Here is a 14,890-nt window from a genome sequence, read left to right on the forward strand (position 1 = left end):
ATTAGCCACAGATGAACCACTTCCTTGGGCCATGAGAGGACTGGAGGGTTGGATTCCTGAACCACTGCCAGCAATATTTGATAGGAAAAGAAAGGAAGAAATATCATGGGATTGGACAAGGGTCAATACCCTGATTGTCAGAAAAAGGAAGTATATGGAGTCTGTCAACTATAGGCCAGTGAGCTTGACTTCGATCCCTGGCAGAATTCTAGGCTGTATTAGTAATGAGTTGTTCACTGAATATCTGGAAAAGGAAACAATGATCCCAAAGAGCCATTGTGGTTTCATTAAGAATAAGTCATTCCAGACTAACGTTATTTCCTTTTTTGGATATAGTTCTTAGGTTGGTAGATCAAAGAAAAGCCCTAGATTTTAGCAAAGTATTTAATAGAGTGAGAGGCCATGTGGTATGATGGATAGAAGGCTAGCCTGGCAGCCAGCAAGAGCTGGGTACTAGTCCCACATATGACATGTACGTGTGTGATCCTGGGCAAGTACCTGAAATTCTCAGCGCCTTGAGCAGCTCGCTAAGACTCTTAGTTCTAGAAAAGGTACCAACTTGCATCAGTAGAGGGAGTTTGCTTATCTGGGAGTCTCCTGTAGCAATGAAATTAGTCACAGGTCTAATCCCTATTCTTAGCTTTATTTGATTAAGGATCTCATGTTATCTTCGTGGAAGAGAGGGAAAGAAATGGGAAAGATGGTGGTGCAATAATATGGATTCAAATTGGGGCAGCTGGTGGAACTCAGAAAGTCCAGCACTTGGCAGCTGAACAATGTCAACATGGCAGGAAGTCTTCAATGGGAGAGTCCAGGGATCTGTGCTTTGGCCCTGGGCTGTTTTAGCCTTTTCTCAGTGACTTGGAGAAAAGCAGAGAATCCACAGTGTGCTCATTATATTTTCAGATGACACAAAGGTAGCTAACACATTAGATTATAGGGTCAGGATCCCCCCAAAACTTAGCAGAATGTAACATCAGGCTGAATCAAGTAAGATGATATTTAATAAAGATAAATGCTCTAGTATGCTTGGGTTCACAAAGCCTGAGGTCCTTCAGCTTCCCAGGGAGCAATGTTTGTTTTGTGAACTACTCTGGTTTTGATGGATGGGTGCATTTCCTCTCCCAAGGAGAATGATTTTTGCACAGAAAAGGACAGAACAAAGTGGCTAATGGGAGTTGAATCCCCAAGACAAGTTGGGAAGTAGTAACATAGTGGCTTGCTGTCCTTGATGGATTCCAGCCAGATCCAGACTAATTACATCCTAGGGTCTCAAGAAAATAGGGTATGTGAATAGTTGGCTACTGTCAGTGTCCATAATAATCATGGAGTATAGGGAAAGTTGCCATAGGACTGGAGAAGGGCAAATGTCTAAATTTTTGGAACAGAAAAGAGAATTGATTCTGCAAGCTGTAGGCTGGTGAACATGACTTTTATTCTGGACAAAATTCTGTATGTATTATTCGAGAGATGGAAAATGAAAAGGATAATTATAAAAGCTGGAGTGGCTCCATCAGGAATAGGGCATGCTGGATTTACCCTGTATCTTTTTAGAAGAGGCATACACTCAACTTGTAGGTCATGGAAATGTTATAGCATAAGTATATGTACATGTAAATATAATGCATATATAAATATACATTTAGGTAACCTTCATAAGTATAAGACAGGAGTCATGTGACTTGATGAAAGCTCCTCTGAACAAGGTCTTGGGGCTTAGTAAATTGCAAACTAAAAGAGAACCCATGGAGTAATATGGCAGCCAAGAAATTGAATGTGATTGTAGAATGCTTTAAGAAGCCCTAACATCCAGGACTAGAGAGTTGAGAGGCCTGCTATGCTCTGCTTTGGTCACAACAAATTTCGGGGATTGTCTTCAGTGTCTTCTAGAAACTTTTGTCTTAGTTGTCTTAGTTACCAGTGGAACACATGGGCCATCCCTTGAGGGTACATCCTTCTCACTATGTGATTGACCCGCATCCTTTCTGCTTCATGATCATGCATCTCTTTGAGATCATTTTGCCCCTGCTTTTCCTGCCCACATCTCTGTCAGGAATCAGCTACAGCCTACCCACAGTTATTTCTCTACGGCCCTTTGTACGATCCACAGTTTTCATTCCATGCAGACTAGGACATTCATGATCTGTAGCTATCCATCACCATAAGAATATTTTTGTTAAAAGATGGGCTACTGCTTCAGAGTAAAGGTTGGGGTAATGAAATGCAATACTGTACATAATTTCTCAAATGCAGTCCAACCCCCTGTCCCTTAGATAGTCAGCATTTATTAAGTGTTTACTATATGCAAAGTACTGTGCTAAGGTGCTGGGGCAAAAACTATTCCTGGCTTCCAGGAACTAATATTCCGATGAGAAAGGCAACATGCAAACAACTATTTATGTGCAAATATTTGGATCATAGTTTGTTATCAATTTTTCTTCCCTCTTTAGATTGCAACCTTGATCTTTGTAACCCCAGCACCTGCTACTGTACCTCATACTCAACAGGTGCTTAATCAATATTTGATGAAGGAATAAAGAAATTCTTAACTAAGTAGCTAAGGGATGTTTCTGTCCTTAGCTGTTGTTAATGATAAGGAAATATCCTAACGATCTAGGAGACTAAGTGAAATGTGGTATTTCAATTTAGATTGGAATTGCTTATCCTGCTTTTAATGAAGATGTAAGAGCAGGTGGGTCTTCCTCAAGGCATGACTCTGCCACTGTAGAACTGTATGACCCTGGTCATATTGCTTCCCCTCTCTGGTATTTACTTTTCTCAGTTGTGACATGAAAAGATTGGATTGACTGGCTGCTAAGATTCTCTCCTGGCTGCCAAACTCTATGGTTTGTTTATTACAAGGGCAAAGGACAAGCAAGGATCCCTGGGCTATTGGAACATCAGTGTCATTAACCAAACAGACCACTGGATGTCAGACTTGATCTAACCTAGCTCCCGTCCTCTCCAGGAATGCTATGGCTCAACCATAGTGATTTTGGCTGGAGAAAGATTGAACTCCTTGGCTTCTTGCTATAGTTATGTTTGTGAGAAATCCCATAAGGAGGGGCTCAGAGATGAGGGAGCACAGAAAGTGGCCCAAGGGGGAGAGAGGTATTGAGCAGAAGGCAGGTCTGGTGGTGGCTGCTGAGAAAGGGGAAGCTACTAGGGGAGGAGAGGAAGGATGTGTTGATGCTTGTCTAGAAGTCTGCACCTGAGCTGAGTGTCTGAATGCCTGAGGATTGCTGGGTATAGTCCCCATCATGAGACCCAGTCATAACCAAGGTAAAGTGACTATAACTTTGCCTTAATGTGTGGAAATTTAGAGGACTCTTATAATACCTAGAATTTTCCAGATGCGTAGAAACATTTGAACTTGGCACCTGGTTAGCAAGAATGATAAGTGGGCTTCCTGGCCCTCAGTGGGGACACCCCAAGCACACATCTCCTGGGTTTGAATGCAACAGCTTCCTGAAGCTTCCCCCTCCTTCTGCCCCTAGCCCTGGTGGTAATTTCCCAGCATCAGCCTCACAGTGCTCTGCACTTCCTGCCCAAAGTAGCTTGTATTCAGGGGTTCTGTCTCTCAGCCATAGGGCAGTATCCTGGGGTCTCCCTAACAACTGAATTTATCCTTAGAAAGCTGATTTTAGAGATTGTTTTATGAAGCTTGGCTGGGGTATCTGCTGACTATGGTTCTGGCTGCAGGGATTTTTAAGGGCAGCGAACAAGCCAAAGCCTGGAAGAAAAGAGTTCGACATTGGGTTTGGCTCTAGGTGTGAGTGCCAGCCGAGGAGCAGGCATGGCTCGTTACCTGGCAGAGTCCAATGCCATTTCATTAGACAACAACAACCAGAACCACAACATCAACGGCAGCAGCAACAACATTAGCTCGCATCATCTGGCACTTTAAGGTTTGCTATTCTCATGTTAACTCATGTGAGTCTTTATTAAGCACCTACTATGTGTCAGACATTATGCTAAATACTAGACATAGGAAGACGAAAGGTGACTCTGCTCTTGTGAAGCCCTACTCTGGGTGGGGTGGGGTGGTGGCACAACATCTACATAGGTAATCAAATACTAAGTAATGTGGTGGGTATTGTGAACTGGGGGAATCAGGGAAGTCCCTTTGTTGGAGGTGGTATCCAAGCTGAAACCTGGGGTTCCAAGAGGTGAGGAGGTTATGGGAAGAGAAGAGAGAAGCCATGTCATACGTGGGAAACACTCAATGGGCTAATTTGTCTGGAACAGATAATAGATAATAGCTTAGAAGGAATTATTGTCTGAGTGTGGGCAGGTCTAGATGGCTTCTAAAAGTGATTTATAATTTTGTTGACATGGTTATTCCTCCAGGGGTGCAACTAGAAACCAACCCAAGCCTTCTCATGTTTTATCACTCATCCATGTCTTTAAGTTCTCTGGGGTCTTCTTCTAGATCTCTTGACAAGTGCTTGATTACCAATGGAACCAGTGGTCTGTCCTTTGGGTGTATATCATTCTTACCATGTGGCTGACTTACTTCCATTTCTGATCGCACATCTCTTCAATATCAAATTTTCTGCTGCTCTTCCTGGCCAGGTCTGTGGTGGTAATAAGTTGCAATTTATGCACAGCTACCATGAGCCTCTCTATGGCCCTTTGAGTGACCCAAAATTCTGCTCCGTGGAGGTTATGATATCCCATCATTCATAGTCATAGGGACATTGTTAAATATTAATAACCGAAGGAATGTTGTTTAAAAGTAGGGCTTCACTTCAGAGTGAAAGTTGGGATCACTAAATATAGTATTGTGCATACTTTCCGAAATGTAACCCACTCACCTGCCCCTTGAAGAGAGAGCACGGTAGAGTATATAGGGCACTGGACATGAAGTCAGAAAGTCCTGGATTGAAATGGCACCTCAGAAACTAGCTGTATGATCTTGGATATGTCACAACCTTTCTGTGCCTTGGTTTTCTCATCTCTAAGAATCAAGTTTGCATTTGGGCTTCTAACATTCCTTATAGCTCTAAATCTGTGATCCCAAAGTTTTGTCCTTGGTCCCCTTTTCTTATTTTTCTACAATGCTCTCCCTTGTTGAGTTCATTCATTCCTGCCTTTACGAAGATGGCTCCCAGTTAGTAGAAAGTTTCTTGTCTCTATAATCAGATGAACTGGATTCAAATCCCACCTGTAACATTGCGTGACTTTGGGTGAGTCACTTAATGTCCCTGGGCCTCACTGTTTTCATCTAATGGTATTGACCTTGGAGACTTTTTTTAACTTTAGATCTACAAGCCCATGGTGTTTCCATCATTTGCTTTGAACTTCTCAACCTCAGAAACTCAGCTTATCTTCCTCCCTTCAAACCCACTCCTCCATCTCACTTCTTTATTTCTGTTGCTACCATCCCTACTTCCCTAGTCATCTGGACTTGAATCTCCGAAAGCAACTTTAATTGGACCTCCCCAATCAGTTACCACAATATACGGGTTCTATTTCCAAACTACCTCTTGCATTTGCAATGCGGATTGAATAGGGAATGCATGGGCAAAACTGACCTTCTTGCATCTGGCTAATAATGTATGTGATTCAGCCCTAAGAAGGACCCAGTATTTTGATATGACTTGGTAAACCCTGGGTGGTCCTTTGATGGTGGCAGAGAAACGGGGTTAAAAAGATGAGATGACTTCTAACTTACTCTCTTCCTTCAATTGTCCCATGTGGCAAATTGATTTCTGTGTCATTAGACTTCCAGTGAGGGGGTGAAGGACTGGTTAGTGCTCTTTCTCACCACCCTGGAGTCATGCCCACATGGATTATGAATTTGTCTGGGTAAGCTTCCTCCTTGGTCCCCAGCTATCTTTTCTGCTCCTTTCTTGAATAGGTGACCCAACATCATTTTGGGGAAAGATATGCTCAGGTTTGGAGGTGACCTTGTGAGCTTGGGTGGTCCTGATTCATCAAGTGGAGTTGACTGGTGACAAGGGTAGTTTCTTCACTGGAGAAGCTGACCACCAGCAGGGGAATGCTCCAGGGTTGTTTGTAAAGCACAGAAGTGAGGTGAAATGTAACCTATTCAGCACTCCATCAAGCAGAATCCTTTTCTAATGTTTGAGACATGACTTAAAGGTAGAATATAGGAATAATTATAGGTTATAGATTGCTTACTTCTTATTAATGTGTGTTTCTGAGAATCTTTGTGTTTTGCTGTCTGTTTTATGCGTAAGAAATAAATACCTGTCCTATACCTGATTCATATTGCACATTAACTGTTCTTCTATTCCCTTTTTTGAGATACCTTGGATAAGAATTAAAATCTAAGTTTTAAGTCATTCTTGAGGAGAAGGGGTGGGAGACTTAATGAGTCAGTGTTGGAATAGGGAACCTAAGACACTTCAGAGGCGAAGCTCACCTAGGAGTGAAACCAGTCTGGACTGTATGTTGGTTGTTGTCCTTTATGCTTGAAGAGAACCACAATAGCATCATTATGTTGGGGTCAAAGTACAGTGCGTCTGACTATGGCTCATCAGACCAATACAAGCACAGAAGGCTCTACCACAGGTTGGGCACAAATAATCTGTATTTGGAGGGGAGATGGCTCTAAATTTGTGCATCTCGTGTTTCTTTTGAGCTACTGTGATCCTGCTTCTATCATGGAGCACAGCACCTTCTTTGCTGTGTGAGTGCCATGGTGGGTGGTCCTGTGCCAGTACCATGAATGGGGAACACAAGGAAGAAATAGTAGCTGGTACATCTTCCCCCCCCCCCACCTCTTATGTATGTATATGTCAAGAGTAGAGAGCCCCTTTAGTGGAAAAGAAATGGGTAGAGTGTCTCCAGTCTCCTGGACACAGCAGCAGTTCCTTCATGTTAGATATCCAAAACCATTTCTCCACTCACCTGTCACTACTATAGCTTGGGATCTCCTCTTTCCCCACCTAGATTATAATAATAACCTTCTAGCTAATTTTCTTGCCCCTAGTCTGTTGCCTCACCAATATACTTCTTCCAAAACAATCCTTTCAATTGGTGATCTTTAGGGTAGGAATTGTTTTCTTCTTCTTTCTCTGTATCCCCAGTGCTTAGCACAATGCCTGGTACATAGTAGGTATAATAAATACTTGAATTGACTAAATTGACTAAATCTTCAGTGATTCTTCATTCCATACCAAATAAAATATTCTCATATAAGGAAGACAGTATTTTTTTGTTTGTTGCTGTCATCAGGAAGACAGGGCAGAAGTTATCGGTTCTACCCAGCCCCTTTGAGTCTTGCTAAGGGAGGCTTTCAGAGTGATCTGCATGGACCAGGAAGTGACTGGAATTGAAAGTAATTTTCTCACTTACCAAATTGATTGAATTGTGAGGGTAGTAGCAGTTGAGACAGAAGCAAAGGAGTTAAAATGATGGAAATACTGAAGACTTTTTCTGGTTGGCTCTGGGTCTGAATCTCAAAAGAGCAGAGATAGTCCTTGAAACTGTGAACTGAAGGAGCTAATACATCTCTCACTATGGAAATGGGGCTCAAAGTTGCAACAATTCAGTAAAAAAAACCCCACAAGGTGGCAGCATTGGAAGACCTCTATAGATAGCTCTGAAGAGACACTAGCAGATGGCACTGCAGCAGAGTGAATGACCAGGTACGAATCAGCAGAAAAGGCAATCCACAGACTGATGGCATCATCAGATCAGCAGATGACACCAGCAGCTTCACAGGAAGCAAAGAGGAGCATCCCAGGTCACAACTGGGATTTAGCTCTAGGAGCCAGAGTGCTCCTGACTGTGACAGTCCTCCTTGTGTGTTCTCTCTCCTGTCAGTGGTTTGAGATTATTATTTTAAAAAATACGTATTGTTTTTTTATTGTTCTGTATCTGACAAATACCATCACTCACAAATACATCTACATATATGGAAGAAAGGGAAAAGAGAATTATATTTGAAACTCTGAATCTATTATGTACAGTCTACATTAAAAAAGGAAGTATAATAAATTCAACACATTAATTGCAAAGCTGACCTGTTTGTATCTCCTTCTGTTCTCTTCTGTGTACTTAAAAATGCTACAATGATCCCTTTTTTCTTTATTTTGGATTCCTTATCCATAGTTCTTCTCTCAAATCTTTCCTCTCTTCCCCTATTAATAAACAAGCACAATCAAGCTAAACAAACCCATAAATTGGTCATGTCTTGAAATGTGTATCTCATTTTTCCCCTTTGATCTCCCCCACCCTCTATCAAAGGGTTGGCATCATGCTTCACCATGGGTTCTCTGGAGTAGTGGTCTTTGCACTGATCAGAGTTCTTAAGTCTCTTTTCTTTACAATGTTCTGGTTATTGGAAACATTGTTCTATTGGTTCTGATCACTTCACTCTGTATCAATTAATATGTTTTCCGGTTTTCTCTGAATCCATTCTTTTCATCATTTCTTATTGCACAATAAATTAATTTCACTTGGTGTAATTTGTTTAACCAGTTCTTAATTAGACACCCCCTTCTTATTTTTCCAGTTCTTTAATCTAGCATTAAGTGCTACTATAAACATTTTTGATTATGTAGTTTTTTCTTTATTTCTTTATTTAATATTTGTTAGTTTTCAACATTGATTTCCACAAGATTTTGAGTTACAAATTTTCTCCCCATTTCTACCCTCCCACCCCAAGATGGCATATATTCCCCAGTCTGCCCTCCTTTCTGTCACCCAATCCCTGCCTTATCCCCTTTCCCCTTACTTTCTTGTAGGGCAAGATAGATTTCTATACCCCATTGCTTGTATATCTTATTTCCCAGTTGCATGTAAAAAACAACTTTTTTTTGAGCATTTGTTTTTAGAACTTTGAGTTCCAAATTTTCTCCCTTCTTCCCTCTCCACCCACCCTCCTTGAGAAGACAAGCAATTCAACATAGGTCACACATGTATCATTATGCAAAACACTTCCATAACAGTCATATTGTGAAAGACTACCTATCTTTCCCTCCCTCTTATCCTGTCCCTCTTTATTCAATTTTATCCCCTTGACCCTGGCCCTTTTCAAAAGTGTTTGCTTTTGATTACCTCCTCCCCTGCTCTGCCCTCCCTTCTATCATCCCCTCTCTCTTATCCCCTTCCCTCCTACTTTCCTGTAGGGTAAGATACCCAATTGAGTGTGTATGTTATTCCCTCCTTAAGTCAAGTCTGATGAGAGCAAGATTCATTCATTACGTTTCACCTGCTCCCTCTTCCCTTCCAGTAGAACTGCTTTTTCTTGCCACTTTTATGTAAGATAATTTATCCCATTCTATCTCTCCCTTTCTCCTTCTCTCAATAAATTTCTCTCTCAACCCTTAATTGTATTTATTTATTTATTTTTAAATATCATCCCTTCATATTCAACTCATCTTGTGCCCTTTGTGTATATACATACATATATATATGTATATATATACACACACATACATTCCCTTCAACTACCCTAATACTTAGAAAGGTTTCATGAGCTACAAATATCATCTTTCCATGTAGGAACGTAAACACAGTTCACCTTTAGAAAGTCCCTTATGATTTCTCTTTCCTGTTTACCTTTACATGATTCTCTAGATTCTTGTATTTGAAAGTCAAATTTTCTCTTCAGCTCTGGTCTTTTCTTTTTCAAGAATGCTTGAAAGTCCTCTATTTTATGGAAAATTCATATTTTGTCCTGGAGTATTATACTCTTTTGCTGGGTAGGTGATTCTTGGTTTTAATCCTAGCTCCTTTGACCTCTGGAATATCATAGTCCAAGCCCTTCGATCCCTTAACGTAGAAGCTGCTAGACCTTGTGTTATCCCGATTGTGTTTCCACAATACTCGAATTGTCTCTTTCTCGCTGCTTGCAATATTTTCTCCTTGACCTGGGAACTCTGGAATTTGGCTATAATATTCCTAGGAGTTTTCTTTTTGGGATCTTTTTTTTTTTTCAAGAGGCAATTGATGGATTCTTTCAATTTCTATTTTACCCTCTGGTTCTAGAATATCAGGGCAGTTCTCCTTGATAATTTCTTGAAAGATGATATCTAGGCTCTTTTTTTGATCATGGCTTTCAGGTAGTCCAATAATTTTTACATTATCTCTCCTGGATCTATTCTCCAGGCCAGTGGTTTTTCCAATGAGATATTTCACATTATGTTTCATTTTTTCATTCCTTTGGTTCTGTTTTATAATTTCTTGATTTCTCATAAAGTCACTAGCTTCCACTTGCTCCATTCTAATTTTTAAGGTAGTATTTTCTTCAGTGGTCTTTTGGACCTCCTTTTCCATTTGGCTAATTCTGCCTTTTAAGGCATTCTTCCCCTCATTGGCTTTTTGGAGCTCTTTTGCCATTTAGGTTAGTCTATTTTTAAGGTGTTATTTTCTTCAGCATTTTTTGATTCTCCTTTAGCAAGTCATTGACTTGTTTTTCATGGTTTTCTTGCATTACTCTCATTTCTCTTCCCAATTTTTCATTTACTTCTCTTACTTGCCTTTTTAAATCCTTTTTGAGCTCTTCCATGGCCTGAGATCAGTTCATATTTTTCTTGGAGGCTTTTGATGTGGGCTGTTTGACTTTGTTGACTTCTTCTGGCTCTATGTTTTGATCTTCTTTGTCACCAAAAAAGATGACATATTCTGCTTACTCAAGTTCCCAGCCAATCACTTGACCCTTGAGATTTTTGTCAGGGTATGACTGCCTTCAGAATGATGAGTGCTTTGTCTCAAGCTTCAGGGGCTTTGTACCACTGTTTTCAAAGCTATTTCTAAGCAACCACAAGCTGTGCCACACCAGAGCTCCTCCTCCCCCAAGAACCACCAACCAGGACCGTGATCCAGATCCAAGCAGGGCAAAGAAAGAGAATCTTGCCTCTGTGCCAGCAAGGTGCTCCCTGCACTCCTTCTCTTATCTGCCACTTGATTCCTCCCACCAGGTGGGCCTGGGGCCAGAAGCAACCTCAGCTGGAGCTCTGGAAGCAGCTGCAGGAGCTTCCTGCTGCTGCAGCCACCATGCCTCAGCTGCCCCTGGGGCTGGGGCCAATTGCGCATTCCTCTCACTCCGGTCCAGCAGTTTTCTCACTGACCTAAGTTGTCTTTGGCGGTTGTGAGTTGAGAAGCCTGGTAGCTGCCTCAGGTGAGTGATTCAGGGCCCTACGGCTTGCTCCATCTGATTTCCTCAGTGCCTGGTCTGCCCTGGTGCAGCCCATGCTGGGCTGCACTCCGCTTCCAACACAGTGCAATAGACACTTCCCAGAGACCATCCAGGCTGTCTTGAGCTGGAGACCTGCTTCCCTCTGTTATTTCATGGGTTCTATAACTCTAGAGTTTGTTCAGAGCCATTTTTTGCAGGTGTTTGGAGGGATTTGGGGGAGAGCTTAAGCAAGTGCTGTTTTCCTGCCACCATCTTGGCTCCACCCACCAAATATGTATTTTTTTCCTCTTTTAAAAATAATCGCTTTGATATAGAGTCAGTAGTGGTAACACTGGGTCAAAGTGACTTTTTCAGTGTTTGCAATTTGCTGAGCAGAATGGCTAGTAGTGTGGCATTCTGTGGGAGTCCATATCACTGTTTGTATGGAGATGGAGAATTTTCTTTGTCTCTTACTGAAATGTTCTTGCTTTGAACTAAAGTTTTCCTGAACTAGACTGCTAACAAACATCAGTGAGGATTTGTGAGTTGTGGTTTTGAGTGAATACTGGTACAACATATGATACACAGTTGGAGTAATTTTCAGGAGGACCATGACTGAGAGGGTCTTAGGCTTTACTTGTCTTAATAAAATCTCCTTGTAGTTTAATAGTTCAATGGACTCAGGATCTCATCAATTTGAGTACTCCCTCTTGTGGTATATATCACCACTTATTCCCGCCTCCTCATTCCATGATATTCTCATCCATATTTCCTCATTGCCCTAACAAGGATCTCCCCTGCTCACTGAAGGCCTTCTTCTAGGTCTCACAGAACTTTGTGGGTACCAATGCATTATTAAGGCTACCCATCTGCTATTTTTTGGTCTCACTGAATGCCTATGTCCTTTTCTGATTGTACAAGTCACCCCTAAATGTCATAATTCTATATTATTGTGAGTTATGATGACAGTGATTCTCATAAACCCTTGTCAGGAAGCCAGGGGGACATATTGACTATAACTATTCATCGCTTTTTCTGGGAAAAAAAAGAACACCTCAAGCAGCATTACTTAATGGTTGCTAATCTCTGCAGGAAGACACACACTCCCATGCCCATCAGTGCTGAGTATCTAAGCAGCCTTAAATGCTGCGTGGAGAATTCAAGCTAATACTGCTTAATAACACTCCTCTGGCTGAGCACACTCTGCTTGCAGTCTAACTACCTTGGGGGAAGGATGGGCCTGAACTCATAATTATCTCTTCCGTTCAAGTTTCCTTGGTTGTATCCTCATGGTGATGGCTGGAAATTATTTCTCTGATTTTGTCTGTGCAACCAGAGGACTTGGAAGCAACTGCAAAGACAAGAGTGAATCAGATCTCATTTTCTAGACACTGAATGTTACCTGCATTCTGGCCTCCTACACAGTGCTGTGCGTGTATGTGTGTGTGTGTGTGTGTGTGTGTGTGTGAGAGAGAGAGGGGGGGGGGAGGGAGTGTGTGTGTGTGTGTGTGTGTGTGTGTGTGTGTGTTTTTGAGAGAGAGAGAGAGAGAGAGAGAGAGAGAGAGAGAGAGAGAGAGGGAGGGAGTGTATGTGTGTGTGTGTGTAGTTCTAGATGAGATTGTGAAGGGTGATTTCCGGCAGCATAAATGATGGCTCGATGGGCCGTGACTTTCAGTGAACAAAAATAGGTCTGGAAAGGACTTTAAAGCCCATTTCACATGCCACCTTCCACATGAGGCCTTTCATTATCCCCACAATGGTCACTGGTTGTGGTTTGTCCTTCGTTTTCAAAAAGGACCGTGACATCAGGGAGATGATGACATGACTTGCAACTGACTTTGATTTCAGTGAGGGAGTGCTGTGCAAGGTCACCAGCCTCACTTTCTCCTCCAGAGCCATTTGGGTCCAGTGGCCAGATATCTATCAGGGCAACTGGAGATGGCCCAGAATGCAGTGGGAGACCTTGGTCCTTTTAAGCTAAGGTCTTTTTATTTTGAGTGGGGCAATGTCCATTGGGTGAATAGGTCTCTTTAAGAAGTGAGTCAAGGGATGACCCCTTTAATTAAAAAAAAATCAAACTGGGAGAGGAAGCATTGCTAGCCAAAAGAGAAACAGTTACTATTTACATTCACTCTGAGCCAGGAGGGTCCCAAGAATGACCATGAAGTGGTGCTTGGGCAGGGACCAAACCATGAGATCCAGAGTGAATTGGGGTTTAAGCTTTGTCTTTGAGAAAGAAATCTAGCCAGTAAACCCCAAATCAATTAGGCAGCTTTTGACCATCAAAATTTACCTTCCTTTGGGAAGAACACCCTCAGGCAAGGGAAAGGAGAGAAGAGAGGAAATGAGAGGGGTGGAGATTAAAGGTACTTTGCATTTGCTTTCTATTTCTTTCTGAGAGGCAATGTGCTACAATGGACCTGTCATTGGCTTTGAAGTCAAAGAACCTGACTTTGAACTTGGACTCTGAAACCTACTGGTTGCGTAACCTTGGGCAATTCATTTCGCATCACAGAGCCTCGGTTCTACCATCTGCAAAATGAAGGGGTTAGACTTGATGGCCTCTGAGATCGTTTGTGGCCCTAAATCTACTTCTTATGGTCTGTGTACATGCTGGCCAGCCTCGAAAGCACAGAGACCTCAGGCACATTCTGGCTGCGGCACCATGGGCACTAAACCAACCAATGCCAGGACAAACCTTTTAGCCTCTGTATCACAGAATCTAATGATCTGTTTCAGTGGAGGGAATTTGTACACTGGAACTTCCAGGTCTGGACTAAAAAAAGATCTCGAGAGCCTAGCGTAGTGTCTTGTTCACAATAGATCTTCAGTAATATTTCTTGAGTTGAATTGTTGAACTAGAGATTACCTGTCCCAGAACCAGCCAAGAAGGTTCCGAGGGGCTGATGGTTAGAAGCTAGAGGATCAGGCGATGATTCCTGTCGGTCTCAGTAACTCATGAAGACTACTGTGGAAAGGTGGCAATTGTGTGTCAGAGAATAGATCACTCCCACACCTTGTGGTGAAGGGGAAAGAATATTGTTTTTGAGGTCAGAGTGATGGGGTACAGGCTCTAGAAACCGCCCTGAACTCTGCTTGAATTTTCCCACTTGATCTGAACCTATAATCCCCTCAACTGGCCTTTCATCACTATGCCCGATTCTCTGTTACCCTTAACCTAGTCCAGGCCTTCGTGGTCCATTATCTTTGGATTGTCTCCGGCTACTTCCCACCCTTGATCCTATCTAAACCCCATTCTCTTGGCTCCTGGCCTCCTCCTCTAGTCACTTCAGCCTACTGGCCACTCCCATCAAGATCCTCCCCAGACCCCTCCTTCAGTCACCCCAGACTAGTTGGCCAACCCTAGATCCCTCCCACAGTCTTTATATAAGATCAGTCTTGTTTACATGAAAGTGCTTAGATTCCTTAAGAGTCTGGCAGATATGGGAGATTTTTAATAAACCTTGCTTTTCTTTGGCTGAAAGAAGGCTTAGGTTGAATTCATTTGGGTAGGACACACATGTTGCTATTTTGGGGTCCCAGCACCCCTAAACTTCAACAAGAGTATCCTAGTTCAAAACCTGCTACTTACTTCCTGTATTATCTAGGGCCAGCTACTTCTCCTCTCTGGCCTCTGTTTCTTTAGCTACAAAATGAGGAGGCTGGACTAGATGAGCCTAAGGCCCCTTCCAGGTTAAATCTCTGATCTGATTGGGTTAAGGCCGGGGGGATGAAATCATGGGTCTTTTGAAGTGTGGAAGGCTGCTTATCCATGGGATCCACTTTGGGCCTGAT

The sequence above is a fragment of the Trichosurus vulpecula genome, chromosome 8, assembly GCF_011100635.1.
Source record: "Trichosurus vulpecula isolate mTriVul1 chromosome 8, mTriVul1.pri, whole genome shotgun sequence".
Lineage (NCBI taxonomy): Eukaryota > Metazoa > Chordata > Mammalia > Diprotodontia > Phalangeridae > Trichosurus > Trichosurus vulpecula.